Genomic DNA, 26,359 nt, shown 5'->3' on the forward strand with positions numbered 1-26,359 from the left:
ACCAGTTCTCCAGAACTTTCCATCACGCGGTTGATATTCTGGAGTGAGGTAGAAAAGGAACGACGCCGCTTCCTCCGGAGCAGAAACATTTGCTCCGAAGGAACAGAAAAAATGCACCTGCGACGGGTAATAATTTGCACCGTCCAGGCAGCCTAAGGGACAGGGCGGGCCTAAAGGGGGAGGCGAGGGTGACTGGAAAAGGAAATAACTCGGAGGTGGACCACGCGTTTTGCTTGGAAGCTCGTCTCCGTACCAGCAAAATCGTACTACGCCCTATCTTTCTCCTCCTCCCCCTCCTCCCCCTCCTCCTGTTCCTCCACCTTTATCCGCTTCTCTGCTCCTCGTCTCTTCTTCTCTTCTCTCCACTCTCTCTTTCTGGCTATGGCCCCTGCCTCCCTTCCTCGGGAGGCGAGTCGATGCGTACGTACGAACACAAGCGAGAAAAGTTTTACTCTCACTACCACTAGCTCACGGTAACGCACATCCAACCTCCTCTTGCCTCCTCTCATCCTTTCGTTCTCTCTCTGTCCGTCGGTCGTCTCTCCTCGATCGTCTGTGTTTCCCGGGTCTCTCCGTTTCTCTTTGGTCTCTCCTCTCCTCTAATCTAACTCCTCACGAGCGCACACAGGCGCGCAACTCCTGACGATGTAGCGACGCGGCGCGCGGCCCTCTCTCCTCACCAATACCAGCTCGAAATTCTCCTCTGGCTCCTTCCACTTCCACCTCCGTCGTCTCCTCGTTCTCCACCTCCTCTTCCTCCGACGTCCTCCTACTGACGCTGCCGCCGTTCTCTCGCTGTGTACGACCTCTCGGGGTTGCTCGTGGAAAATCGCCGCTCTTCGCCGACGTCGCGGCGCGCACCGTTTGGACTGATCTCTCGTACGGCTGGCTAACGTCGATCACGGGTCTACGTCCTTCTCTTTTCGCTATCGCGGACGCGTGTTTCCTTATCCGAATCGTTACCAACGATCCAGGATCTTATCAGTGACCGCGTTTTCACGCGTTCTTCCGGCTTCCACACGGATCTCCAGCCATCCTCGTGGTACGATCCTTCTCGCAAGCGTTGCCTGTCTTCGATCGAAATGAACGAGTAAGTACCATTTGTGGAAAGAGACATTTTTGTACTTTCTTCATGTTTATTGGTATGGTAGGTTCAATTTTTGGTACTTTTGCTATTTCATACCTGGAAGACTCTTTCTGGTTGTTGAAGCGTGAATTTGTTTTAATTAAAGATGTGTCATTCGTTTGTTAACTGAGCACACATTAGAAAATTATCATTTTGTGGTTTTCAACGTGAAGACCAAGCTACGTGTACTATGTAAAACTTGTACGTTTTTTCTTTGATAGATAATCTCGATTATAGTTAGACAAAATTGGTTATCTAAGGAGCACGAGTTTTACTATTTATTAATAAGACAAAGTATCGCATAAGTTATCATTGGAATCACGCACTGTATTCACATCACGTTCCTATAATTTAGTATCAAACTGCACCACATAAATTCAAAACCATTTTTTTGCTACCACGATCCGCATCTTCAAAATCCATTTCGACAGTCCATCAGACTTATGCACCAAAGATCTCAAACACCCCTATTCCACTTGCGTATCTAAACTTGTAACATCCACCTCCGCGAAAAGTAGTATCAGCTACGTTCTCGATACCATTGTATCCATTCGGTCGGTCGCGTTCTCGTCCGCTGGTACGTTTCTCGCGATGTCAAATTCGCGTGGAATAGGCCTCCGAGTGAAATAGGCTTCTGCGTGGGCGGTGCTCTTGGAATTTGATTTTCGTCAAAGTTTCCAAGGTGAACTGGTCGCACTGGCAAGTGCGCGCATCTGCAAGACTATACATACACGTAGGGGGGCCACGAGGGGGACCAGAAGGAGTAGGGGGCCACAGGAGAGGAACAGAAGCGGAGGGCGAGAGGTGCTTTGGTCCGGAACTTTGTTCTTGTTCTTGCGAAGAACTTCGACTCACCTTCTCATCTCTCTCTCCCTCTCTCGTTCTCTTTCGGCGTTGGCCCCCTTGCTGCACCCCCTCCGCCCCGCCACGTCTACGGCTCGTGCCATTGAACAAACTAGTCCGCTTCAACGATAGTTACTTCTTTCTTGTTACGCGGCTACCAAGTTTCGCACCAACGCGCCGCTCAGGAAGGTTGCGGTGAACTTGGTAGGAAGCTCGTTTCCTACGTTCACTCTCGCTCTCTTTCTCTTCCTCTTACTCTCACCGGTTTGTGTCTGGTGCTCCGTTTTCGGCCACGAAGGATCACCGGGATTCGGGGTTAACGACAGCTGGCGCGTTTCGTCCCGGTTTCCAAAGACAGGGCCGATCAAGGCCAAGTACAAAAGGACTTCTTTGGTACCCGTTCAGAGTTTCCTGCCCCGTCTTAAGTTGATTCAGCTCGAACTTAGGCTGGAGTTTCGCGTGGATACGTCACTTCCCCCGGATTCTGTTTCTCCTTCGATGGAATATGATGCTGCACGAGGTAGATGGTGACTGGTCTTTCGGGCCGCGATGAGGGTGTTTGCAGTTTCTTCGAATGCGGGATGCTTTCAACAATGTACGAAGGTTTTAGATCTTGTTCGAAACTAGTAGACAAATGGAAGAGAAATGGAGTTGGTTTTATGGAATTATTAGCTGGTATTGGGTGTTTCTTTTGTACAAAGATATGTTTCTGTTTGTATATTATTATTTATGCTTTAAGAAATTTGCTTTTAATATAATGTCATTAGTTTAAGTGCTCTTTCCGTAAAGGTTATTCTACGCTATTTGGTTTTTAAGTAGTATAGATTTCTAAGTACACAAACATAGTTTACGACAAGTACCTTTTTCGATTTCATTTAGAAAAATCTTTTTTTCAATCACGTCACTACTATAATACCAATGACATTTTATTTCATCCTTCGATACTTATCCTCACCAACCATACAACGTACGTTTCTGTCTCTACTACTAAAAGAATTCACTTTCCTATCACTCATCGAATTTTCGAAATCATCTACGAATCGATTTTTCAAGGAACAACTTCGTCCAGCACCCAACACCAACTTTACCCCCGAATTATTACGATGCTCGGATGATTCGATCGAGAGATGATTAATTATATCAGCTTCTTAAGAATTCTTCTATCACCTTCTGCCGCGGCAAACGGGAGAGACAAAGGGGGAGAGAGAGATAGTTCCCAGAGGGAGGGGGAGAGCACGCGAGGAGAGAGAAACAGAGAGAGAGTTAGCTGGTAGGGGAATTGTTACCCGAAGTTTAAACTTGGTTGTCGACTGCCGTTAACAAGGTTTGCCATGGGGCTGGTTCAGTAGTGTCTAGGTCTCGGGGTGTGCCACATCTCGCGCCCATGTTCATTCCGGCGTCTTGGCTCCGTCATCGAAAGTACCGAGTACTTGTCGCGTCACACTTTTCCATTTTGTTCTTCCTGTGAAGCGTCGAAGATGTTCGACGTCGCCGACGGTGCACGTTCGCGTCGTCGCCACTGGTGAACCAGCCTCAAGACCATTGCAATTGTGACACTATTCGTTGTGTATTTTACTTGATGTGTCAGTTTTACGTCGGTTTAAACGTGAAAGGATTACATTGAATTAATGACTTAATGGAGGAGAAGTGCTTGGTGACATATTGATGACCTAGCAGATTTGAGATGTAAGTGTCTGTTTCTTTTTTGAAAAAACAGAGCTTGTGAAAAGAATACAGTGTTGCTTTGTGAATTGCGTTTTTGAAATTGATTTTATGTTAGGTTGAGGAAACGCGATTCTGTGTAATGATCTTTAATAATATTGGAGGAATACAATACACACATACAATTCTCCCATTATCCACGATTGTTAGAGTTTATACTTGTACATAGTATAATTTGTACTGAAAATTTGTACACAGACTTAGTAGATTATTTCTATATTTAACCTTTAGTTTGCACCATTTCTCTTAGCTCAATACAATTTTTTTCATTATTCATCATTGATTTTTTTCTTACCATGGCCCTTACTGTCTACTTAATACCTAGTTTTTAAACTTTATACCTTAACGTATCATCCATATTACCATAAAATAGGGGATCTAGATAAATTGTAGAAAAGAACCAATTTAAGTAATTTTCGATACGTTACTAAGCAATCGTTGGAACGCGATGATCCACAAGTTTGGAAAACATTTAGCAATCTGATTTCGGCGGCAGGTTTCCTTTTGATGACACCGGTTCAAACCGTCGGATAGCTCCGAATCGGATTGCGCTCCTTTCCGAGGAATAAGGGTCGTTCTCGAGAGCGTCCGAAGATTACAGACCGTGCGGGGGGGCTGAATTTAGGAGGAAGAATAGTAGTGAAGCAACCGGCGTCGGGTGAAAACTCACCCCCTGCGTGTTCGTTGATTATATCGATTCGAGGCCTACCTAACGGAATTACGTTCAGAGTGGCCCTAACCTCGCTCAACCTTAAAGGCACCACCTAAGGATCGCCGCCCAAATATTTTCAATGACCACAAGATCTCCAAAATTGAAACTTTGGAAACCTACATATTAAACATTCTGATATATAACGTAGATAAATATTCTGATGTATAACGTAACTATGATTCGATCAATTTTTCTTGAAAGAAAGACGTTTAAATTTGAATGAACTACGTTCTAATATCGTATAATATTTTTCGTGAACAAATTCTTTGACAAAGGTAGTTGTTGCTTGAAAAGAAAGTTATTACGATTGCAAGAGTTATTGTAGTATAGCTAATTGTTTGATTAATCGTTTTATTCCTCCTTGTTAGGTTGCTCTTAGTGTTAGACGACGTTACGAAGTTCAGTGATAGTAACTTTTTACTCATTATTTCCTAATTAGTTTTGTTTTTAGCGATGATCAATTAATCGTGGTGTGTAGTAGATGATGTGCATACAAATATCTTCTGAAAATTTGTTATAAAAATGAATTTATATTCTGGTGGTTTTTATCATTGTGGTACTTTATCATTTCGTTCGATTAACAAATTGAAATCGTAGAATTAGAACATAAAAATTCACATATCGTGCAAATTATACGTCTTACTTTTACCTAATGATATTATCGACTCAATTATACAAATTTCAATGTCAAACTTTTTATTTATTAACAACGACAACAGATGGAGCCTGCATCTGTATATATTTTAACAGAAATTCAGCATCGTATTTGCTAAATTCCTATTCACTCCAGTATTCCATTTACCACCTATCATTACATCATGTTAAATCTTTAGATATCTTATTCCTTCGACAACTTAATCAAATATATATTTTCGATATCTGTTTCATATTTTTATGAACAGAAATCTTTAGAACATTTTAAAGATTTTTTGATTCTTTATTCTTTTTGAAGAAAAACTCTACCACCAAAAACTCGCATTCTTGAAGACCGCCCGATTTATTCACTCAACATTCCCACTTTAACCATCGAGTAACCGGCATCGTGCCGCACCGGTCCATTATTCCAGCGAGTATTAGCCGTTTCTTAGCCGTTTGCACGGTAGCGTGATCCAATTTGTCGAAAAATGCGCTATCGCGACTAACTGCGAGACGGCGCGACGTAAGAAGAGGAGGCAAAACGGCAGGACGCGAATCAAGGGGTGAACATGGGGTAGTTTAAATGGGTGGGGGCGGACGGAGGACGTCGAGGGACGAGAAGTCGGGGGAGCAGGCAATTAATACGACGCGGAGGCATGCACGTCGGCTGGCAACGGCGAAGGTTCGCTTCATTAGGGCCCGAAGGTAGGTTGGAAGGGTTGATTTTTAGCTTGAAAACCCTCCCACTGCTGCCTCATTGGTTTCCAATTATCGAAATGCCGTCGCCTTAAGGCATCCTCGCCGCGCTCCCTGTCCGTCTCCTGTCCCGGATACCTTTCCGCTGAGCGTTCGTCGCAAATGCGCCGTAATTTATAGTCGGAACGTGCGAATCGTTTATTCCGCTCGAAATACGATGGCTATTCGACAATAGAAACCGGTATATCCGGTGGAAACGAGCGAACTTGTAAAGTCCAGTTGAGGACTTGGTTCTGTTGTTATCCAGGATCAAAATGGGAAATAGTTATTGCAAAGAAACTTGTGCTTCACAAAATTTGATATAATACTTAAAAATTTTGAAAGATACCTCAGAAGGTAGATGGTCCGATACTTGACGTATGATACTCAGCCCAATTTTCTTCTCGTTACGAATTCGTTTAGTGCCACGAGGTTCCACAATCTTTTTATTCCCTAAAAGCCGGATATTTTCAATACAATAGAAACAGTGTACTGTTAAAAAATAATTGCGTTTGACTGGCGGCACGAGAGCACTCGTAACGCTCTTTCGAGCACCTGCTCCTTATCGATCACAACAAAAATAAACGATCGTAAAAAGTAACGGCAGAAAAGACCGAGATAGGAAAAGAAGAAGAAAGGGGCGAACGAAGAGAGGATTTGGACGGCAGTTTAGCGAAGCGTTGCAATACACGGGTAAAACGTAACGGAGATTCGAGAGCGAGTAAATGCCTATCGAGCGTGCACCGTCGGTCGGCGACGGGGTTTCTTCGTTTCAGAATTTTGAAAATGCAACGGGCGAAGGGTGTTCCGCGATACGACGGAGATCCTGGGAATAAATGCTGGGAATCCTAGCCGGCGATGGTTCTCCCGGAGAACCAGTAGAAATCCTAGAATCCCCACGACACACACTAGCTTCCGCACCTGTTTTCCGGTGCATCGAAAAAGAGGCGGGCGTTCTTACGCGCGCCGACGAACAGAGCGAGCTGGCGCGAACCAGAAGAAGAAGAAGAGAACCGACTAGAAGGTGCAGCTCGGTAAAAGAGAAGGAGGTTGAGGTGGCGGTTGCAGAGGAGGAGGAGGCGGATGAGGTGGATGACGAGGAGCAACGGCGCGGCAGCAGTAAGAGGCGAGATGAGAGGTGGAGGAAAAGGAGGATGCCGACGAGGAGGACGAGGAGGACGAGGAGGACGAGGAGGACGAGGAGTATGAGGAGTATGAGAAGAGGAAGAGGTGCTAGAGGCAGAGAAGGAGGACGACGAGGATGAAGAGGAGCAGGAGGAATAGTAGTAGGAGGAGGAGGAGGAGGAGGAGAGAGATGGCCGGGGTAAAGCGAGCGGGGGTGGTCCAATCAGAGGCGAGTACGGGTGGGGCAGAATACCTCCGCCCTCTCCCTCGCGTTACCTCCTGCGACTCTCCTCATCCCTCTTTCTCCACGAGGTTGGAATCACCGCCACCTCCAACCAGCACCACCACTATCCACCTTCTTCCTCCTACTCTACCTTCACCTCCTCCTACGTAAGCTTGGCCTCTCCTCCTCTCTGAAGCCCCCGCGGCTCCTGACGGCTATCCAAGACAAGTGCCCGCGAGAGATTCTCACGGCATGAGCGAGGATCGTTACGTACGACCGACGGCGAGGATATCCACGGCCGAGGATTTCCACGACGATTTCCGCGCGAGTACGCGTTCCAACCCATCATCCACGATACGCACGCAATGCTGCTGCCCGCCGCTCCTGAGGACACCAACGATTGCATTAATCTGGATGTGACCGATCACCCGGTGTAATTGAACGACCGTCGCTGCACGTCACTACGAACACGCACCGTCACAATACACAGAAACACTCACAGGGAGAGTGAAACATCGTGCTTCTGCTGATTACGCGTTCGACAGTAAGTAGGCGCAACGTTGTTTTCATCCCCCCTTGCGTTCCTACGATTTATCTCGTTGTGTCTCTTCGTTTTTCCTATTTTTGAAATCACGGGTGTGCACGTTGCTGATCAATTACTATAGATTACATGGTCAATAGTTCGTCCCGAAAATTATTTACCTCCTGTAAGTGACAAGAATCAGAAAGGCGTGTATAATCTAATCGAAATAGTAGATTGCATCGTATAACGTCGTTGATCTATCGTGTGCCCTATAAACGGAAGCAGAACTGGCTTTCCTCCCGATGAGAAATAAATCTGGGGATGATCGTACGTGGAATCGAGGGAGAAAGGGGAAAATAGTGTCGGGTGTACGGTCGGATAAACACCTGTGCGCGAGATAGAAACGGAGTAATCGGGAAAGGGGACGAGGATGGAAAAAGATAAAGAGACGGCAACAGTGGGGTATGCTCGGATTGCTCGACCAAAACGCGGATGATTCGATCCTTTCTGAACCATTTCACCCGATTTGCCTCGGTGAAATATCGCCGGCCGACTCGCGGTGAACTGCCACCATACGTGTACGCGTGTGCTTCAAACCTCGTTCGTCGACGTTTCCCCGAATTGTGCTGTTTGTCTGAACATAGTCGGACATTCCTACTGCTCCTGCTCGACTGTGCCGATAGAAGCGTGCATTGCCGTACAGCTATAAAATTTTCTGATTTTATTTTACCTTTTTCCTCTTTTGGTTATCTTTGTCAAATTTTTATGTTTCTTAAAGTGTGGTTAGATAAATTAAGAAACGACGCATGAATTACAAAATTCTAAATGTTGCGTCTATTGAGAAGCTACCGATGAGTTGTTGAACGTTAAGATAACTTTATTTTTGTTGTGGTACATTTTCGGTGTTATTATATTATTCGCTGTATCGCAGGTTGGGTTTTAGTGGAATCTGTTCGACTCACGAAACATTTTTACGAAGTTAGATAGACGTCACGTAGGAAGACAAAATGGATAGGACGTGGAAGTAGGGCGATGAGATTATCTTGACCAATAAACCGAATGGTTCGGAATGACTGCAATTATTTCGTGGCGCGTGTGGTCGGTGCCGATTGGACGAAACTGTTTCGCGATCAAGGGAGATAAAGAGCTCGAGAATACGCGCGAACCTACGGTGGACCGTCATGTACTGTCGTAAACGAGATAATGATCGCTCGCCTAGAAATACTCATGAGTAGGAAAATATGCGTAAAATAGGAGAACGTTTATCTGGAAATAAATTATTTTACTATTAATTGCCCAAAAATCAACATAATTTCCAGAAATTGAATATAATAAAAAAATAATAAGAATAATATCTAACGGAACAAGGACTCGAATATCACTCAAAGTTAGATTTTATAACGCGAGCAAAATATCTTTTCTATCACAGAAATATCTTTTAAAGAATCTATCCATCATTCTTTCAATTTCGATATTTCTACATAGAAATTTGCACGAAGTTGTATGCTTTCGCAATTTTCAAGAAAAGCTCGTATTTATATTTTTCTTATTCCTGGATATTTGTATGGACGCGTAATAAACACGTTGCATACAGTCCACCGTGAGGTAATGTGTATGATAGCCTAGTAGAAACTCATGCTATAAGGCGTTTTATCGCGGCGACTCTCGCACGTATACATTTATATTTAAGGGGGAGGACGAAAGTTTGCTGACAACATGGCCGACACGTCTCTGAGCTTTTCCACTCGCCACTCTGTGCTTTCATCGTCTGGCAAGGACGACCTTTATTCTATTCTCGGCGGTTCCACGGCGCTGAGAACCGCCCACTTGCAACCTATCCTGTGAAGCAATTTTCGAGGAAAAAAGAGACACGAGAGTGGCCACTCCGGCCATTACGGAGATGCTTGCGAATTCACCTCGATACACGCCCGCTTCCATAAACTTCACCCGCCTCGCTTTTTCTATGCAGAGCGGAAGCGTTATAATATTCTTTCGAGAGTTTCCGTCGATTTGTGAGGAAATGCTTCTCTACTTCGGGCAACTGTCTTTTGCCGTATGATATTGCGTGTTTCTCGCTACGTATACAATTTTTGAGTCCTTATGAAGTTAAGGAAAAAAATAGTATTAGAAATATTCGAAAAAAGTTTGTTTATTAGATCTGTATTCTTACGATCTGTTAATTATTTTTGTTGTTTTTAAAGAATGAATGATATTATCTTAAAGAATGTTCCTGAGAAAGTCGTCATATTTATGTTTCCAACGACTAAAGTACACGCAAGCCAATTTGAATATTAGCGAAAATGAAAGTGCTAAAAAGCTATGTGTAACAATACAGTTTTCTCAAAGACACAGAAAAATCGTTCGATTTGCGAACAAAGTATTTATTCAGCTTCTAAAATAACACGCGAGAAATCGGTGAAAAAGCAGTGCACGCGCGGGAAATCAGAAATGCTGTTAGCCAGATGCGAGTTAACAAGTTCGCGATCGACATGGCCGCATCAAGCACGTCAAGCTGTTTAAGCATGCAGTCACGCGAAAGCACGACCGCGAGACACGCAAGCCACGTCGTCGAGGGACTTCCGCGCATCGTCCGTGGATCTGCTGTTCGGTTAATCGTCGAGAACAAACCAACGAGATCGGCAAAGCGGATACAGCCAGTCGCCGTCGATAATAAACGAAACGTGAAACACCCGAGAGAAGTCTGCGTGCAATGACGAATGGTAGAATGGCCGATACAGAAAGAGATGAAAAGAGAAACAGAATGCGAAAGAGAATATGCGAATCGAATCAATGAATCGAAGGAGAAAGTGATAGCGCGTCACGGTTTTGTGAATGAGAGTACGCAGAGGCGGGCGCGTTAATATACTTCGCCACTCATTGATCGTCTCTCGTATTGTGTCCATTGTTGCGCGTCCACATCGTCGTCACAATTAATACAAACCCATTAACAGCATGTACTGATGTACAGCGCAAGCGAACGTGTAATTGCTGAAACGAACGAATATTGTAGAAAACCGTGGCTTCCGAAGGGTAATAGGTCAACGTGTATTCCGGCTGAATTCTATATGGTGTACAAGGAATAATTTTTGTTTTTTAGTCAGCGGTAATTTTTTAAATATAAATTGAAGAGCGCATGTTGGATGTTTTTGGAATTTTACGTATTGGAATCTTTTGGCGAACGGAAACGCTTATAGGAATTACTTTTACTCTCTTTTTCAACGGTGGTTCTTTTCAAGGAAGAAAGCAACCGAACCAAAATCATTCTCGAGAGACGATAATGCCGTCGCACGTTTCTCCGCGCAGAAGTTGCATCGGTCTTACTGCAATCCTCCCCAGTTGTTTCCAAATCCATTCTCTTCCGCCATGAACAGCGGCGACGAAGATCGGAATACAGGGGCGAAAAACCGGGAAGAACGGAGCGGGAGAGGAGAACCGGGCCAGCGGAAACTTTTCCCGTGCAAAGTACCACGCGGACTGGCTCGAGGTTATGAAATTCTGATGGCTCATAAAATGTAAGAAAATTTACAGACTTCGCCCCTCCGCTCTGCCTTTCCTTCTCTTCTTCTCTGGTTGGTCTCAGTCGCCGGCCAGTCGTGCTTCGTTTCTCCTTCATTTCTCCTTCGTTTCTCGTTCGTTTCGCGGTGCCGCCGGCTTTGCGAAGTGAACGGAAGAACGGCTGAAGGGCGCAAAAGGGGACGTCGGCGTAAAGTTTAAAACTCCCGGCAATCGATTAGGAACCTTGGAAGAGAGTACCACGAATTGTACGCCTGCTTCGTTATTTCTGTGTCTTCGTCTCGGACCCCTTTCGAATCCTCGTGAGTCTCATTTTCCTCGATTAAATGTGTCATTTCATAGTAAGATACCACAGTACTCTCAAAAGCACTGTTATTCTATAGACGAAAACGTCGATTTCGTGGATTTTAACTATCCGGACGGAAGCCAAATGAATGTCTGGTCACGGATAATGAATTTCTGTATGTAAACGGTGGTATTAGATATAGCGTGTCTTTCGAGAGATGGTCTCGTATCGACTTCTGATCCACCAAGATTTTTCTATCGTTGGTTAAATTGTCGTCGTTTGATCGATATTAATGAGCACCAGTTTTCGAATATTGGCAACCATTGGTGGAGTGTTTTGAAATTGGTAATGGGCTCGAAGTTTTAAGTAGAGATTTAAAGTATGATGATTTAAATCTTGCGCTACGCTTTTAGCTTCATATGGTTACCAAAGGACATTTAGGTTATTGGAAGTTCATTAGAATTCAGTTTTTTTATTTCATCTTCGAATTTTTATTGAAGTTCCTATCTTAAGAATTTGACGTTAAAAGCTGGTATTTCTCTAAGGATTCTTTGTGTTCGTTTTATAATCAAAATCTTCTCGTATCGATTAGGCTCGAGAAGGGGTTAATTAACAGCAGCCAAATGAATAAGTCTTGATCAGTGGAAATTACGCGAGGGACGGCACAAAGACGATAGTCGAACTATTTTCGTCTATTATCTACACTCTTTGAAGCAGTCTAGACGTTTTGTGAAGCTCCAGCAGTAGACGAGACGATCGTCCGGACTATTAGGTGCCTGGGGGAGACAACAATTTTAATCATCCCTCCTGTCGATCAGAATCAAGCGATTCTCAGTAAGAGTTGATTAGCGATGTAGCAAAACAATTGTATTCTGTTAGCCAAAACGTGTGATACAAAACGATTTAAACGTTTTAGTAATATATAATAAAGGAAAATTATTGTAGAAAACAGAATTTTCATTTTTCAAAAAGATATTTGCAGGAATAATAAGAACTAAGCAATTAGGAGTGAAAGTTTTCCAAAAACAAATATTCAATTTACAAACATAGATACTCAAACGCAGTCTTCTTTCTGAAACGTTTTAATTAGGACACAATTTTATGAGCATGTAAAAATGCATGTCAAATTTTTTTATCACTTTATCTTTTCAAAAATTTGTTATCAAAATCATACTTGATCTAAGACAAGCTATCGTGCAAATTTTACGCGTGAACAAACAATAACAGTTCTCTCGTAGTTTTGGTCACATAACGACTCGAGCGAATTGTACCCGGGGAAAATTTCCTGGCTGGATGTAGCGAAGAATCTTTAGGCAGCGATGCTCGCTCGACACTCGCCAATCTCGCGCGTATAATTATGTATAAAGGCGACGACGACGATGACGACGACGATGGGGCTGAAGTTAGCGAGGCTGATGGCGGTGATGGTGGTGGCCCGCCGCTCAAAATACGTCTAAATATTAATGAGCTGTCCCTGCCTACGGCGTACCACCTTCGTTTGGGCATTCATGCTTTCCTCAGACGGTGGCTACGTGTAGGTGGGCGACGAACGCGTCGAAAAGTGTTGTGTTGGTGTAAAATTAACGCGAAGGAGGGTTGGTTGTTCGTTGTTCCCGTGTGTGTCAGACGCGAAATACCTGTGAAACGAAGTTTGAAGAGTGTCGAACGATAATTATGGCTTTTGTGCGAGTTAATCGTCAGTTTTCATAATAGTAAACTATAGTGGTTCAAATGGAAAGAGTTCAAAATAGGGCATATTTCATTAACTAAACCAAATGCGGAAATTGTAGATGTTTTTAAATGGGTTTCCAATTTAAAAATGGTAAAAAATAGCGGTGATCGATAGTTAAATGGAAATCAGTTTCTAGTTCTTGGGGCAGTAAGCAATGTTGCAGTATAACCAAGTAGCGCTGCTTGATAGACAGACGTAAATATCGATATCGTGCTTACCATTATAAATAGCAATACAAGAAATAAATTTCAATAATGAATATTACGATTAATGTGAGATACGAAGCACAATTTAAGTGATATTTAGCTCTCAATAACGTGTAGTTATATAGGACAATACCTGTAGACAATTGTCTATTTCACACTTAATACATCTGCCGTTAAGTAGAATTAGTCGGTAAATGGCCTGACACAGACATCTAATGCAACTGATGTCGTCTTTCATTACACTTTTTTAGTAATTATATCAACACGAATTTAACATTATTCTACTTCTACTTTCCTTTTAAATAATTTTATCACGTTTAATCAACACTTGTCTAATTCGTTCTTACCTTCCTTGTTCTTTCGTGCCGTCTCTTTCTTTCTTCCGCTCTTAACTATCTTCGCTGTTGAATGGCAATGACGAAGAGGAGACTTTCGCAGCTGGGAAAGGGTGAAAATAGGAGATGCGAAGGGGTCGACAGGAAGGAGTTACCTGATAGTTAGTACAAAGACTGTCATGTAAGATGCGCCGTCAAGTAGCAGTCACTTCGTCCCTGTACCCCCATCTTACCCTCCCACCCTTCATTTTATTCTCCTCTATTTTCCCGGTACTCCTTCTGTTCTGTTCTTCCTGGCTGGCAGATCCTTCGGGACGGCTAATTGTGAGCGACAGTCGCAACGGATAACGGAAGGAGGGATCAACGTCACTTTCGAGAACTTCTCAAAAGCTCAGCCGTCGGTGCGCACCATTATCAAAGAATTCGCCGATAAGGTTGTCGACAAATATGTCGATTAATCTGTAAAATTGTTGTTTATGCGACAAAGAAAATCTAATCCCATTTTGATACGATAAAATATGTTTTGAGATTTGTTTCACATATGTATTAACACATAACATACATATACATTAAGTTGTCCGAAAAGTGTCTCTTTTTTGCAAACACGTCTTTTACAACGATGCATCTTTATTCAAACATGAAACCTAATCTGTCGAACGTTGTGATCTTTATTTTGATAGAGCAAAATGGATCATACGTAATTCGACAAAATAATATAATTTCCTCATAAAATGAAAGAAACTTTTCGGGCGATCTAATATGTATAATTAAAAAACTGGAAAGACGATAGAAAATTATCTCGCATATGAACATACTACATGCACTTTCTCGCGAATCTAGTATGAAATTTTTATTCCGTGGAAGTAGTTCCACTGGCGGTAATATCGTCTTTAGATTCACATAGCCACAGTGTAGTGTCAGATACATCCTATTTTTTCTTCTATAGGAGAAAAATAGTCTGATTGCTAGCCGGCCAACTTGCCACATTAAACATCGTAGAAACATTATAGTTTGCATAGCAGTAGCAGACGTTCCTCCTCTAGAGAACCGAGTAATCTATTCACCCTCTCTCTCGCGGAAGATCGACAGGCATTCCGGTTCTAGAGCGGACAAGAGCGAAGCTAGACTCTCTTACCCTTTATCTTTGAGAACGTCTTTCGAAAATCGCGCATTTGCTCACAACCTTTACGAAATGAAACGCGACCAACCTTTCTAGTTTACCTTTCGTCCCGAGAATGTTCGGCGACTATATTTACCATCTCTCGTAGGTACTTAATTTTGCTTTCGGAATTAATTCCGTTAAGATGGGTCGGATGGAAACGGTGTAGGTGTTACGTAAAGGTAAGAGTTGCCGTGTCGCTGCAACGTTGGTATTGGTGACACATTGAAATACCAGCGATATGTCGGAGAGGCGAGACTCGTGGAAACTTCCGCCGAGTATTTTCCCCTGGACTGTCTCTCACAATTAGAATACTCTGGAGAGGAAGAGGGAGTGAATCGGCTTCGTAGTCGTAGAAACGGAGTAACGGCGCAGATAGGTGCCTATTAGTGGGGGAGAGACGTCGTCGATTTTCCGAAAATAGAGACGGAGAACGTGAGAGCGGGACGGAACGATGATTTATTGTACCTTGGGAATGCGCCTTGAGCGGTGCTGCGAATCTAGTTGATGCCAGTTAGAAATACTGTTCGTTCGAGCCTAGACTAGTTTTTTATAGCTGAATATGTGGAATGACGGAAACAGTAGTAGAGAAATTGGAACAGCTTGATGAGCAGTTGATTAGAAAGAGGATTTAGTTTACTAGTCCATGAAATATTTTTCACTGTTGCTCCTTAAATTATAGGATCTCCTTAAACCAACTTTGTAATCTTCATGTTTTTGCATATACAGCAAATCATTTTATACGTCAAGATTGTTGAAGGGATGTTATTAAAATTATTAATATAGGATTTATAATTCACTAGAACAAACAACATTTCATTTCATACTCCGAAATTTTTGGGTGATCGGAGTAACTCCGTCATCGCGTAGTAGCCGTCGAGAGGGAAATGCAACGGAGCCACGATGGAATCGCGTGACGTGCAATTCGACGGTTCGGACGGACGGCTCTAGGAATAGTCGGTTATCAGCCCACCGAGTGGTGAGCCCTGGCCTGGGTGTGTGTCTTTAGAAAAGCATTAGTGTCCGGAATTAATTGATCGCGGAAGGGAAGTGGATATCTACGCGAGCTTACATATTCCTCTTTGCCTCGTTCCTCTCTCTACCTTTCTCTTTCTATTCACCTGATAGTCTCCGTTTCTCTTGCTCGACGGTTGGTTGGTCTGAGGGTGCAGGGTAATATCGGTACTAGGCTGTACCAGTCGATGAGCCACTCGCCGCCCTCCCCTCTTCATGGCTCTTCTTGCATTGCCTCCTACACACGACTACGTTTGGGGCAACGATATAATCCGATGGCTCGTTCCTTGTGACTTTTATCCGCGTTTTTAATACCGGAGTACCTCTCGACAGCACGTATCAACCTCGTTTTTTACCGACCACGCCGCTTTTTGGTCGCGTTCATTTGATTCGTTCGAGGGTCCAGCGTTTTATCCATGAATGACACGGCGCGACGCGACGCGGAGATAAATTTCTTCCTCGTTCAGATGGACAACGTTTTCGGTGGCTCGCATGAAATTTGACCATCGAGCTCGGCCAGCTGATTAATGTGTACCGTTTGGCTGGCCGACCATTCGACCACGCTTTTTCTTCCTCCAGTGTCGCTCGACGTTGCGGTGAAATTTGTCACAGGTGTGCAAAACGTTGGAAAGTATTAAGCATAGCTTTTTGGGACCGTGTACTGGTCTATGATAAAGAAGCGCAGCTTCTGGCATAATTAATAATTAGAAGATAGTACCTGCACAATTCTTGCGCTCTTTACTCTTTTATTCTATAGATTAATCTTTATCAATTGTACGTTTGTTTACGATTTTAAGATATTACTATATTTCTTAACTCCAGCCATCCTGTTTGACGTGTTTTTATTGCAATACACTTACTTTTGTATTTTCTTAGGTCCTTCTCATGATCGTACAAATTTTTATAAAATGTAGTCACTGACTTTTCTATTACGGTAATTAGCACCATATATAGATGGCTTTCCGCATTGTCATTTTTCTTTCTCATCCGTGTCATCGTTGAGGATTCTCGACGCCAGAGGCAAAGAGATGCACAACGGATAGAAACGTTTGTTTGAGGAGGCCGAGGGCCGACGGTTATTAAGCTCAGGCCACAGACCACATCAGAGGCAAGCAGAGAGACCCCTTGGCGTATTCACCTAACCTACAGCCCTTTCTCTGTCTCTCTCTATTCTTCTTCTTCTTCTTCTTCTTCTCTCTTCTTGGTTCGTCCGCGTATCTATCATAATTTACGATGCCTCACGAACCTTCTAGTCTCTAACGATCAATCCTTCACGGATTTCATTCAGCTGTCGACCAAACCAGAAGTTTTAATACGAAATGCATATTTCATTGTCCACGGTTGTCCCCTCGAATTGCATTTTTCGAATGTGCGTCTGGTTCCAGTACAGTTATGCACGGTACACTAGGATTAAGAGATCACACGAGAAACTTTGCTGAGAGTAGTCTAGTTTTCATTGACTCAAATATTTTGTTTTTCGATCGAGGTATCGTAGAATGGAAATAGATGATGATAAAAGAATTGTAAAAAATTCATTATTTGAAGAGGTACTTTGGTTAATGTGATTTTATTTCTTTGAGTAAATCATATTATAGTGTTGAAGAAATACGATCTAAACACAGCGTTTTATATCGACTACTTTGTTCAACGAGAGAAATCAAAGGTCATTTAAGAATTCGCAGTTAAATGGATATAGAATAATCATATGCATCGCTATACGTTCCTTAATCGTGACACGCATTGTTGCATACGTAATCATAACTTTAATCATTCAGTGACTGAAGAAACGCAGTTAGCTGGCAATCATCAAATATACATACTTTATATTGCGTTACATATACCCATCTATAAACTGACTCATTCCGAAAACAAACGACTTACGAATAACAATTTAATTTAATCCTCACTAATTTCATTTTATTTGTTAATAATTATTATACCAACACCAAGCTCAAATATACAAATATACCGGAGACGCCAACAACCGTTCCCTTCACAAACCACCTACCTTCACAAAAATTATTTGACTATCAAATAACGTTTGCCGATTTTGACAATTACCTTCAAATCGACCACGAATCGATCCTTTGAAATTCAGAGCGAATTCTTCGCGAGGTGGCTAGCTCGGCGATACCCATTACCGCGTGCCCGGCGAAACACGCCTATCCAGGCCACTTAGACGCAATCACGAAAGCAATTGGAATCGGTAAATATCTGATTCGACTGGTGCAAAGGGAAGCTCGCCCCGGGAGGGCTGGAACGAACGGAGAGGAGGCGCCGGGCTTAAGCGGTTAGCCGGATCGAGTAGTAGTCGACTTGATATCCGTCAGATATGTCCTTGAAGCATGCGAGCCGTGCAATATCGTTTGATAAAGGACGCCGTTACTCGCACAGCCAGCTCGCACGCTTCTGCGTTAAACGCTCCCACGCGCTCCGTGTAACGGATATACACTGTGGCTCAACCCTCTCACTGCTATTCCGCGTTTCATCCCTTTCAGCTGATCCCTGTTGCACTCGCGTTGGCGTGCAACCGCTCGATTTCGCTCCGTGTCCCCGTTCCCTCTCCAACTCCGCGGAAATCTGCCTTTAGGCGCGTTGCGGGAGCACCGAGATCCGACGTGATAAGTGGTTAAACGGCAGTAAGTAAATGTTGTAATGCGCGCTGCGAACGGAACGCCGCTTCAAAGGTTGATGCACCACGCTGTGAGACGATTATGCGTATCGCGCGACCGCGACCGCCACCGCGGTGTTATGAGATTAGGATGAGGGCTCGAATTATAATACGTTTGTTTAGGGGCGAAATGAGTAATAACCGAGTAGTTATTCAAGGTAGCCAGGGTTTTTGGATGGTTTTGTGGCGAACGGTTGTTAGGTTATGTTGATGTGCGGTCAGCTTATGAGGTTGAATTTTTTGCTTGCTTTATCAAATCGTGTCATGAATAATATTGCTTTTGAATACGCTTTTGCATTTTCTAATGAGAGAGCAATTATATAGCATGTATTATATCATGTGGAACCCACTTTAGAAGTGGGTAGGAAAGTGGGTATGAAAAAAGTTCATACGGACATTTGTTCTATCCGATCTTGTTTCAAATTTGTAGCCATTTTTGTGTTTCAACAATCCGCGACTGCTTAACTTCATTGAAATGAGTACCCTTGGTTTGTATTATACGATTATACCTGGAATATTTGAAATATTGCAAAATTCTTGCATACGATTGCAAGCTTACATATAGACCGAGGGTCCGAGTACCTTCCATGAAGGTAAACAGTTGTGGATTGTTGAAACACAAAAACGGCTATAACTCTGAAATCAGATCAGACAGGACATATGTTCATATAAACTTTTTTCATTGTTCTTGTGATATTTCCTATCCACTTCTGAAGTGGGCTCCACATGTTACAATACAACTTGTATATAGTACCCTGCATCTGAGGTTGCATTTTTCTAATGACCTGTAAGCTTTTTTATATCTTTTTTATAAAAATCAATAAATGTTGATTAAAGAAATATTACATACGTTCTTGGATAGCTTCACTGATTTAAGATATTTTCCATTAAATGAACATCGAGATACGATATATCTTGTAAAAACGTAGTCATGTATTTGTATACATTTAAATTCTGTGGCGCATTCAGTTCAGGTCTGTGTCAATAGCTTACATTGAATACTGTTCATATTTTGAAGTTCAACAAAAGAACCGCGCCGTTGAAAACTCTAAACACTAGGCGTGTCTGTTGTCGTTGTTTCGAAGAACGCAGTCTTCGAATGGATCGTGGAAATCGGTCGGTGTTCGCGTGTCGTAACGTTCATCGAATTATAACGCGGTTCCAGAACCTTAAAATTTTATTACGTCAGTAACATCACAAATACTTTTAATTTGCTATTTATTGTGTTTACACATATACACTATAATATCGCGTGTAGTTCCTTTCTAAATATATTCCTGAAGGAAATAATTTAATCAGACAAGAATTTAGCGTGCGTAACATCCTCGTACCTGATTATGAAACATGGAAGAAATACACTACATATCTAAATAAATTTGAAATACCTAATAGCATTACTAATTATAAATTTGAACTATTAAAAGCTAAGAACGGTACCAATTCCTACTTGTATTTCTATCCACGTACACCAATTTCGGGACGAGCACGATATTGTTAACAAGTCGCTTCCCTTTAAATTATGCCCGTCGGCTAATAACAGGGAGACACATGACATTCGTGCATGGCAATAATTAATTTTCGCAATTATGCCCGCCTTCGTACCTTCCTGCCTCGCATCACCTCACTCGATGTACTTCCTTTACCCCCTTAACCCTTCTTCTAACACATCCATCCTATCCCTCAACGAATATATCCTTAAAAATCAACCTTGTTCGTTACCATGACTATCACTAACCCCTCACGAAACGATCTTCTGCTTCCAGGTAAATACCACGACGTCTCTATAGAGCAGTATTTAACTCATTAATCGTTCGAGCCTACCCTTTTTTCCTGGCTGGTAAGTCACCAAACTCATCTGTTCATTTTAGCCTACTCGAGGTTGTCAATATACACAATATAGATTACATTTGGTATATTCTATTAAGTCTTGGCACATTTATTGTTAGTACATTTAAAATAGGAATAAATAAAAGTTGTAATTCGGAGATGAAGTTGATACTTATTAACGGCGTGCAATATAAGGAAAATTAATCTACACTGGCAGTTTTAAAGATCTACTTGTAAACCTATTTGGACATATACTATATTCTAAGTTAAGAAATATTCAATAACTTATAGAGGGAATTAGAGGGATACTAGCGAAAAGAATGTATAAAAATTGAAATTTACATTAATTTAAAAATAAAATTAAAAAAACAAAGAATCAAATAGCCCACAAAATATTATTCTCAGAACAAAAAAAGACATAATTATTATCCTGTAGCTAAACTCAAACCTCGAATGGGTTAACTTATCAAATAGTTCATCGTTGAATCTGTTCTTCCTGCCTCCCTCCACAACGATGCGACGGCCACATTTCGACCAGCTGGTTCATCAAACAGAACAATGTACCGTTATTCGGTCGACGAAGAAATTGATAAATTCCATTCGAAACGCAAACTTTTAAAAGAGCGTGTAACTCTCGCTAGTCGAAAGCTTTGGTCTCGGTTGGAAAGACCGGGTTTCCGCGGGGATGTGCGGCGGGAGTAAATTAGTAATTAGAAATCTGATACTGGCAAGGTAAGTCGGTGTTGTTTCGGCATTGCGTGGCTGTGCGCGTCGCGTGGACTTTTGCGACAGGCACGGCCTCGCGTGACCCAACGCCCCCGCTAGGGTGGCCCAGGGGTCGCTTCGAGCAAGGAGCAAGTAAGCAAGCAACCAAAGAGGGACGGGGAGACCGTCCTGGAAAACGTAAGGGATGACAATTATGCCCTACAGGTAATTGCTAGGTTGCAGCTAAACGGAGCAGGCGGCCTGGCCTCTGTCCCCTTTCTCACCCCTTCTCGATAAACCGCGCGAGCGCGCCTTAGAACGCAAGCTTTCATCAGAAAATCATGGCTTTTAAAAAGCGTCACGCTTCCCGCAGCCTACTAATTTATCGTGGTTTTCTCCTTTCACTATGGACACACGATCTTGGAGAATTGTACCGGATTCCTCTATTCGCTAAGATCGCTGCTTTACTCAGGCTATCCTTTAATTTTGATTACTTATTGTTTTTTAAATCTTTCTGTGGTTTCGTGTTTCTTTTATGTAATCATATATTTTTAGATTTTTTACGGTAAGAATTTAAAACTGTTCGTAAATAATTTGAACTCTTTATAAAAGGTTTACTTTTGTTTTTAATATGTACTGTCTGTGTAGTATGTATACTGGTGTAAAATTAACAGAGAGAATCTTTCAAATATTAATTAATTAATTTTTAATCGTGTTTTTCTAAATCTGGTGTAGCTGTGTACCTTTAACAATTAGTGAAAAATCATATTATTAAAGGTAAACTATTAGAATTGTGTTATACTATCTACAAACAACCATCGTTGTTCTTCTTGAACCTATATAGTCGATTAAGCCGTTAGCTATAGATATCCGCCTTATAATCTAATTTAAATACTTTAACTGACTCATCCTCCTCAAACGCCATAGAATTCTATTCTACCGTAGACTAGCATGACGTGTTCGACATGTTATCTCTTACTCGTACGCTTTGTGTTAGTATTTCATTGATCGAACGTAATATAATAGTACAAACCCGTTGCATTAACAAAATTCACCTACATTATTCCACACAATACTCCTATCTCTTACATTGTTTCACATCAAAGCTTGCGATTGTCAATCTATATTATTGTCCAAAATCATTTATTATTTATAACGTAACATTTTTCTAATAAACCCTAGCATCATTCATTCATGAATCAAGCATGCAGTGGTTATAAAAAGTATTTTTTCATATCGTGTTCATTTTGCAATGATATGTTCTTTTATCAGGTTCTTAATTTCATTGTCATAGTATCAAATTTTTGTAATCGTATGGAAATATTACTAAAAGATACGAAGTAATATATTAATGTATCTAATTAATTAATATATGTATTTTATAATAGATACAGTAATGTGCAAATACTTCTTATAGCCTAAGAGCTATGACGCAAATTTAACCAAAGTTTGATTACCTCGATTAAAACAAATTCCAACAATTTCTAAGCTATTTCACGCTTTTACGTTTCAATGTTGAATCATCTTGTATCAATATTGAATCAATTCTATTCTGAGTATTCTCAAGAACTACTCCACACTATTATATCGATTAGAAAAAAATCGAATAAAAAATCGAATGCAAGTGCAATGCTGAACAGTAAATCTCCGAAAACGCTGAATTCATTTACAGCAGAGAAGGGGGTGGGCCAAAGAGGAGAATGAGGGCCGACCCTCTGGCGACAATCGTGCACAAAATTAGCCGCAAATGTGTGTTATTTCGCCCGGCAAGCTGATGTGCGGTGACGTATATAGCTGGCATCTATTATGAAAGCAGTCCCGTAAAAGCTGCCGCCGTCTGACGCTTGTTCCGCACGCGCGTTTTCCCACGTGCTCGTAAGCCACGTACTCCGGCAGCTGGCTGCAAGCGATGGCCATAAGCGGACAACATAAGACGCGTTTAGAACCGCTTAGAAAGGTGTAAGAGAGAAAGATGAGGGTGAAAGGGAAAGAGGAGGTCGTCGAGGGTAGAAAGGAGAATACGCGCCGCTATATCGCTATCATTTTTGTCACGTTATTGGCGTTGCACTGCGAGAGGCCACGTGGCCTGTGGCAGAACGCGGGCATAAGTCGGCGTCGCTTGTGCCTCAACAACACGCTGCATATCAATCGGACACTTCGCGATCAGTATGCCCCAAGCCTTGGCACGCTTTATTTGTTTTGACGTACGTGTCGGTTCGTTGCTTCCGTGAATCGAAACGAGGGTAGTGAATACTTGGAAAACGCGCGTGATCGTTAACATAACTTTTTTATCAAGCACAAGTTTTCGGAGTTTTCTTCGTGGCTGGTGGGCTTTGCCCTTTGATAGCGATAAAACTTGCATTTGGATGTGCTTTGAACGTTTCGAAGAGAGTCATAGTGACTGCAGGCGATAGTGACTCGGTTTTTGCCTTGTTCTTGCTGTATGGAGAATTTGGACAAGTGAGGATATGTAAGTATACGAAATATTTATTTTCTCTTTTTTAGGAGAACGTAGAATTTACTTGTAGCAAACTTTTTAAAAATAAAGAATTATTAATAATCATTAGATGGTTTACGAAGTATTCAATTTTTGCAAGCACATTCGATCGCTGTAGATTATCAGTCATCCTCTACCATTTTTATTTTCTGAGTATTAATGAAGGTGGTTTTATCGATAGTAGCAGTATTTCAATCTTCACTTTTCGATAGTACGAATAAAATAGAAACTTAGAAATTATTGTCACACTTTCCCTGCTTGAAACAATTCTGGTGGTAACTCGTGCCTGTAGGTTTCCAAAGCATAATTTCACGGGGTGCTTAGATGCACATCGAACTGTTTCTTTGGTAGTTTCGTGCACGCGCCCCCGAACGCTGCACGAGAGGCGAACTGAAAAGTGTGGCAAAAGAAGGAAAAAAAAAAAAATGGTGGAACGGTTGGTGTAATGTCGTGTCATTCGAGTGGCGGTCGCATGCCAGCCAGAGAATTAGCGTCGAGTGGCTATAGTTACTAGTAGAACACGTATAGAGGCTGACGTTCGCATGACGGATGTCGATTCAATAGCTCGATTTCACCGGCTTCGCCGTTCCGATGCTCCTCCGACATCGAGGAGAAATTTTACACCGATCGATCGCGATTAACCCTCAACTCCGGTAGTTTAGAATCATAATCTGTTCTAGTCCACGATGCGTCGGCTTCTAATACAATTTTACGGTACTCGAAACAATTTACGTTTGCCTTATTGTTTATATAATATTGTACCGAATTATATTTTCGACTTAACTAAATTTGAACTTGAAATTAGAAAAGTGATTAGAATGAGTAATTAAAAACTTAATTACAAATGTTAAAAATTCCCCTTTGTTAAGGAGGATCCAGCGGATAAACAACTATTCTTCTTCTTCTATAATTTTTAGCTATGAATTTATATGCTTTCTTTATCATTGTTTGTAGAATTATATCTCTTTAACATTTCAATCGTTACTTAAGAAGCTATTAAATTGTTAAGATGTTAATCGAATAATATATTTTCATATTCGTATGGAGAAGTACGTGTATTTGAATATAAATATTTTAGATTGCAAGAAAATGAGGGTTTCCACGCGTAAAATGAAAAATTTGCAGGATCACAATTGAACGAAGGTATAATTGGATCGAACTTGTAGATCAGTATCAAATCGGTCAGTTTGAGTGAATTATCGATAAGACTGACCAGTGGTTCGTCCCTTCTGCGTTTCCTTTAGCTTGGGCATCGACGTACTTTGTACCTATCAATTATTCGATCTTCGCTGTACATGTCGTTGCTCTAAAATTTCCCCTTGCTTTTACCCCGACGATGTTCGTTTATGTTTAAAGAAGGGACAGATAGCTATGTTTATCGTAGAAAAAAGAAACAAGCGGAATTGCGCTAGGAGAAATTGCATGTTCAGAAAAGTATGAAACGCGAGAGGGAAATTAAAAAATGTCCGATTGAAATCATAAATAGATTCCTGTTCTTCAAATATTGTATGCTATTTAATTTTTGTACCTATTTAATCATTCTCTTAACCAAAGTTTCGAAACAACTTTTGAAACAGCTTTCAACTTTCTTTGCTGCCAAATTACTACATTTTTCTCCATCCCGCGTGCAAATTAAATATACCAATGATGTTTAAAATTATAAATCTATAAATACAATATTTTTCTTGATGTCTCATCTCACTAAATTGTAACAGGTTATCACATTTCAAGTATTAATTGCAATTACACGCTCCCAAAAGTTTCTGTACACAACATTATGTTCCGTAAAATCAATAAATTCAAATTTAAAAGAACTAATAAAAGAAGTTCGCGTTCAATGATTCGTTGAGCGACCACGCGAATCTCGATCGCGGTAATAATTCATCGTTGGCGTCCTCAACGTCGGGCAGCAATATTACCGGATAAAATAAGCCATTAAGTCAGCGACGCAGCCGCGGAGTCTCTCTTCTCGGGCGTTATACGAAGACGTTCATGAAGACGACGTCCTCCTCCGCGACCGATCGTGGAAGACGAAGAGCTGCCAGGGGAGGAATCGAGGGTCGAAGCCAGGATTACCCATCCAACCGAAAGGAGATTCCACTAAGCTTTCAGATTTTACCCTCTTAGCCGACCAAGGATTATAAAACGCAAATACGTCCCTTGATTAGTGAGGATAAAGTAAACATCGGCTTGCCGTCGCGGTTGTTGCTTGTGCGAAATACGTTGTCGTTCGTGAGAATGTCTTCATTCTACCGAGCAATGTCGCCGTTTATTTGTTGGGAATGAGTGGAGAATGAATTCTCTTCTAAGAGCATTTTTTTTTTATTTGAACTGTAATGCATCTGCAAACAACTGAATCTTGTGGTACTGTACGAATTTTGTAAAATGTAAGTTTTAGTTCGGGTTGAGTAGATTATTTCTGCCTTCAATTTTTATCGTTCTAAAAGATAAAATTCATCAAAATGTCAGGAGTTTTAGTCTTTGGTGGAAATAAATTAGGTAAAAATATTTGAGCAAATCTTAGAAAATTATCTAGTTGTCACGCATCATAATCTAAATTTTCAAGGAGTACTTGAATCTTCATCTTATATTCGAAGTTCGGAGTGTTTTGTCTGTCACAAGTGACGAAACAAAAAATTTATACTAGAGAAGACCGCGACTTAAGTCCGAAATTCGATATAATTTCGAGGATAATTTCGAGATAGCCACTTTACGGGGATAAACTGTGGGAAGATAGAAGTTTAGAGCATAGGGAAGCCTCAAGCATCC

The 26,359-nt window shown here is 41.7% G+C and overlaps 1 protein-coding gene across 17 annotated transcripts in view; it reads left to right on the plus strand.

The window, feature by feature from the left end:
• Positions 1 to 26,359, plus strand: part of LOC126868411 (uncharacterized) — a 307,848-nt gene that overhangs the window by 108,670 nt on the left and 172,819 nt on the right. For 2 of the 17 annotated variants that reach the window (XM_050623779.1, XM_050623785.1), the window contains exon 1: positions 886 to 1,090. The exons of 8 other annotated variants lie outside the window; for them this stretch is intronic. The gene's annotated coding sequence lies outside the window, so the exon portion shown is untranslated. Of the gene's footprint in view, positions 1 to 885; positions 1,091 to 3,309; positions 3,656 to 7,210; positions 7,667 to 20,324; positions 20,399 to 26,359 lie in introns of those variants that run through there. 7 more of the 17 variants (XM_050623782.1, XM_050623787.1, XM_050623777.1 and 4 more) reach the window with 6 other exon arrangements.

The sequence above is a fragment of the Bombus huntii genome, chromosome 8, assembly GCF_024542735.1.
Source record: "Bombus huntii isolate Logan2020A chromosome 8, iyBomHunt1.1, whole genome shotgun sequence".
In the NCBI taxonomy this organism is placed as follows: Eukaryota; Metazoa; Arthropoda; class Insecta; order Hymenoptera; family Apidae; genus Bombus; species Bombus huntii.